We start from the raw sequence: 6,001 nt of genomic DNA on the forward strand, positions 1-6,001 counted from the left end.
TCTATAAATTCATTCTCCAGCTCTCATTCCAATTCACCCCACAGATTTTTGAGAACATGCTTGGAGATTATTATCACGCTAATTTCGCTCTGGAGTCATTTAAGATTATTGTGCTTTTTTAGATTATTTGCATCCATTTTACATCCATCCTTGCTTACATCCATTATTGCTTGAATTGATTATTGCTTGAATTATTCATCCATCTTGCATCCATATAGTTAATATCATATAGATTAAATCCTTTGTCTTGGTGTAGTCTAGTCACTGGTATTGCTTATAACAAACTAAGAGCGATCTTATACTCGCATCTTTTAGAAGGCAATTAGTCGCTTTGTTATGGTTTTTTACTTATTGATTATTGATTACTAACCATGCATATAATGACTTAATTGAAGTGTTGTGCTTGCAGCTACAAACCATTTTTTCACACACACACACTATGGAGTCGTGGTTGAACACTTAAGACTCTTGACTGGGCAAACACAAGCTTCCATTACATCTGACACGTAGGTAAATAAACTCAATAAAGTAATTATGTACCTATTTGTTTTAAACAGGCAAGCAATGATAATACTGCACATAACATTGGAATGTAGCTTGGTGAGGGTGGACCACAACCTGCAGATCAAGGTAATGGTTGTGTGCATCCCAATACTGGATGTATTCATGTGCTATACAGAACGCATTATGGATTAATACAATTAAACATCTTTAATTGCATTTGGTGTATTAATTAATGTAACCTTTCGTATTTCAACTTTAGAGCACGTAGAGCATGATCAACATGTTGAGCATGATTAAGCTAGACAAGATCAGGAACATGATGTGGATCCATCGGGTAAAGAGGACCACTCTAACATTATTTTAAACATATTTAATTGCAATTGGTGTATTAATTAATGTAACCTTTCATGTTTCAACTCCAGAGGATTTAGAGGGTGTTCAACATGTTGAGCATGAGGCTATAAGACAAGATCAGGAACATGATGTGGTCCCATCAGGTAAAGAGCACCACTCTAATGTTCTTTTAATTAATGAAATACTTGTAACAATAATAATAAAACATATCAATTTAACATTTCTTTGTTATTGCAACAGACCCCCCCTTGTAGCGGCCTCCACGTCGTGAGTACATGACTAGGCATACATTAAGATCATGAGCAGAGGGCAGAACAACTGAAGGGGGGATAGATGATTTAGAACATGTTATTAATGGATGAATGAATGTTACATGTTATTAATGGATGAATGAATGAGTGTTACATGTTATTAATGGATGAATGAATGAGTGTTATATGTTATTAATGGATGAATGAATGAATGTTATATGTTATTAATGGATGAATGAATGATTAATGTTATATGATCAGGTAGGGGAATTGAGAGTGATGTGAGGGGGTTGGGGGGGGAGAGGCCAAATGACCTTCCACCTTCACATGGTTGGCCCTATTAAGTAGAGAATATTAAACTATTCTCGAAACAAAGAGAAGCTCAATAAGGTAATGCACTTTTCAATATTTCATTATGCTGCACTTTTAAGCTTATGCGATTTTCATTAGTTCTCTTAGCTTCAATATGTTACCCTTTGTACTTATTTTACTTTTTAACACATCTCATATGTTACCTTGGATGACAGCTTTTGCAGGGGATTCTATTTGGCACAATATTTCCAATTGAGAGATTATTTCATATGGAGGGGCTAAGGGTGGCATTGGTTGTTCCCCAGGGAATAATTCTTAGTGAGTTAGAGCGACTTACTCGTGTCTTTACTTAGAAAGATACATGACTTGATTGGTGTCCAGATAGATGTTCCAGCTCTTGAAATGGGTACCAAACCACATATATTTTCATGGTATTATGCCCCCTTTTTTAATGGAATATAACCTGATCTATTCTATCTTATTACTCTTTTGTAACTGAATGAGGTGGTCTTAAGTGTTTGTATTATCAATATACTCATAAAATTTACCTGACACAGACAATGGCCTAGATATTATAAGATGAATACTCAAAATTCTATGGCTACTCACCTGCAATTGTAACGAGAAAACCTGTTGTGAGTATAATGAACTCGTATTGAAGCACCAACAATCTGAGTATAGTAATTAGGATTTATATAATTCTTTGATTTTCATATGACTTTTTTATTTAGGTAGGATTTAGGCAGATCCCTTGCCAGAGATGTTGCAACTGGTAGAGGTGTTATGTTTGCAACAAAGGCTTTGTTGGTAGAGTACGAGATGAGTATATCAGATCAACATTTTGTTGTCCAGGTAAGGATATTTTTCTTCACCCCATGGCTTTGTTTAGTCAAGAACCTTGCCCCTTTGTGTGACTAACTAGGGTATGGGTCAAATTTGTAACAATAGGAGGTATAGGTCAGATTTATTAATTAGTTTTATAGGAGTCTTTGGTAAACAATTAATTTGACTTTATTTTTTCTTGGTTTACAAGAGGCTTATTTTTCATATTTTCTATGTTCCTTTTGGGAACTTTTTTTTTCATATTATAATATATTGTGCCACATTATGACCTATTTGTGGTTTTTGAAGATTCGTAAAATGGATCTTGAGGCAAGAAGTTTGCAACCTAGTGTAAAGGCCAACCTGCTTGCCAAACTGAGGGAATACAAATCTAACCTAAACAACTTGAAAAGAGATGTGAAGAAGGCTTCGTTAGCTAATTCGCAAAGTGCAAGAGATGAGCTGCTTGAATCTGGAATGAGTGATGGATTAATGGTATTGTTTCTAACCAAAAAAATTGTCATATCTTTCTTTTTTGACCATAAGATAGTTGTGAATTCCCTTTGTTTGAACTTTTCTATTTTCATTGTCTTCAAACATAGGATTCTTTCTTAGAAAAAGTATATTTTTTGGGGACTGCAAAAATATCTTCTGAACTATATAAATTTTTGTTGTATAAGTACCATCTTCTTCGATAATCAATATCACCCATCTATCAATTGCCAAGTCTACAATTTTGCTTTTAAATGTGAATTTTATACGAATCCACTAGGTGGATGATATTTAATACTTTTGTTGGGTATTAACTATTAACTATTAAGGTTGTCACATTACTTTTTTCTCCTTGTATATGATTTTTCAATAAGGAATACAAGTAGATAGTATTTGTACATATGGAGAAATGTTCCATTTAATTTTTTTAGTTATTATATTACTATGTTGATCTGTTATGATTCAAGCATTAGTAGATCAAAGGGGGAGATTATTGATGTCAACCAAGAGGCTTAACCAATCTACTGATCGGATCAAAGAGAGTAAGAGAACCATACTAGAAACAAAAGAACTTGGGGTTTCCATCCTTCCGGACCTACACCAATAGTGACAAACACTTTTGCACACACATGATACGGTATAAATTTCCCTTGTAAATTGTTCTAATATCATTTTTGTCATATGAAATCTTTAATTTTTTTGTCCCAATTTACATATATTTTACTTCCATTCATAGTTTACTCAACCAAAGAAAATTATGAGAAGAAAATTAGGTGTACATGTGGCTTACAATTAATAGTTATAAAGAACAACGCGATTTTAAATCTGTTAGTCAAATATATAGCATGCTTTTATATATATCTAGTACTTCTACTATATAATTTGAGTTTCAAAGCAAAGTCTTACAAAACTGTCTTGTGTATTTGAAATACAAGCACATGACAAAATTAGCAAGCAAACAAGTCTATTCAAGAACTACAATTGCATGATGGTTTAGTTTGACAATGTTGTTGTAATAAACATTCCTTATGCCTTTTGAGAAAGTAATGAAACCATCCAACCCTCCCACAGGATCCATCCTCAAGTTGTTAATCTCAAGATGGCCATCATTCATCCCTTACCAGATAATGGCTCGGTGAACCAATCCCTTTTGGAGCCAATCTTTGGTGGTTTGGAGGCACCTAGGGATTCTAGTTAAGTCTTCTAACGGAATAGCTATACTGATGCCATATTACACACTTGCTTTCAGAATAAGCTATACTATCAGATCATGGGTGATTCATTATCCCAATCTTATTAGTTATACTGATAAGGACTTCGTCTTTATTTTCTTTCATCACCATAGGTTTCCCTGATGCCAATTTCTCAGTTAGGAAAACTATTTTGATATCATTTTATTTGTTTGCCATCGGTACAATTTCAACTGTTGGATCAATGCTAATGTGTTATCCTGACTTCATTAGTTATTCTGATGAGCCTACTCAATGCTTATTGATAAATTTCCTCTTTTTTTTTATCGGGATAACTCATATCATCTAGATAGCCTTCTAGTCCTATCCCGATCTTGTATATGATTTTGATAAAGCATGTATCGACATAACATATTCCGAAATACATGTCGGAATAGTTTACTCTATCTGAATGAATATTATTATTTTTTTAAATCTACAGGTTTCATCGCAATTTCAACAAACCCCATCTGACGAAAAACAAAAATGTCTGAAGTAGTTGTTGTACAAGCAACTATTATTTTGTCGTAATGTCAACGAAATGTTTGGTCCACATCGTTGGAATATCGACGAACGTTTGGTTCTTTTTCATCGTAAAGTCAACAAAATGTTTGGTCAATATCATCGAAATATCGACGCTTTTAAAGAGACATTGCACATTGTTTTGTGATTATTTTCGTCGCAAGTTGGACGAACTTTTTGTCGATTTATCGATGAAAAACCACCTCCAATGTCCCTCCCACTGTCCGGTGATAATCCGTCGAAGGTTAGACATATTTATGTTCATTGAAAAAGCAACAAAAATCTTTTGGGCATTTCGTCGGTAATTCAACAAAAGTTTCTCGATATATCAACAAACATTCATCAGAATTTGGAGTCAAATACATTAGTGTCCCTAGCATAAGAACATTGGAAGAAGAGATGAGAGACACTCTCCTCAAAATCACAACGCAACACACACATTGAGGGGCAATTGAAACCATGCTTGCACAAATTATCCCAAGTGAGACACCAGTTGTGAGCCACTAACCACATGAAGAAATTACACTTGGGCCAAGACAACTTGTGTCAAACTTGCTTCCACCACGGGACCTCACTATCCCCAAACAACTGCCTATCCAATTGTTTATAACCAATAGACACAAAATACTTCCCAGACACATCAAAACCAGCCCAAGCCAAAACATCAAATCCCCTCAAAGAATTACAAGCATGAAAAGCCAAAAGCTGAGAAAGCTCACGCCTATCGCCCTCAAACCCCCCAAGTGGCAACTCAGAAGGATGCTTCTAGCGAAAGGTAACAACCAAACTACAATGCTCAACAATCTTGTAATGCTCAACAATATCCCAACCAACCGCAGTAAAAACACCACAAAGGGACTAGTGAGGGCAAGAAGAGAGAATAGGTGGGTGACCATCCCAATAATCTAACCAAAAAAGAGCCTATGACCTAGAATGATAGATCCAAAAAAGTCCACGCTTAATCAACTAAGCAGAGTATGCCAAATCATAGAACCACTTCCCTTTAGAGGATAGCAAGAAACCTCAAAAGAAGCAACACCCCTAAGATATTTGTGGTTGAGAATACGAGCCCATAACTAGTCTTGATGGGTACACCAACACCAGTAAAGCTTGGCAGCAAGAACTTGTTTGTTCAAGATAGCAGAACATAATCCAAGACCACCCTCCTACTTCGGTCTACACACAGATTCCCACTTAACAAGGCTCCACTTAGTAGTCAGCAAGTTACCAATCCAAATAAATTGACAAGAGAGAGCATCAAATTCCCTAAGGAAATACATCGAGGCCGCTGAACAAAGCACTTGTAAATAGGGAGGGCCTAGATAACAAAATTGAGAAGAGTAACTCTAGTAGATGTAGACAACCACCAATGAGTCTAATGAGTTACCTTCTTTCTTAACTTATCAAGCAACATTTATCAGGAGGACTTGGGCTAGCGACCAACGACAAGAGGAATACCCAAATAGACAAAGGGAAGAAACCCTATCTAAAACCGCAAAATAGTTGCAATCCTCT

The sequence above is a fragment of the Cryptomeria japonica genome, chromosome 4 (assembly GCF_030272615.1).
Source record: "Cryptomeria japonica chromosome 4, Sugi_1.0, whole genome shotgun sequence".
Taxonomy (NCBI): domain Eukaryota; kingdom Viridiplantae; phylum Streptophyta; class Pinopsida; order Cupressales; family Cupressaceae; genus Cryptomeria; species Cryptomeria japonica.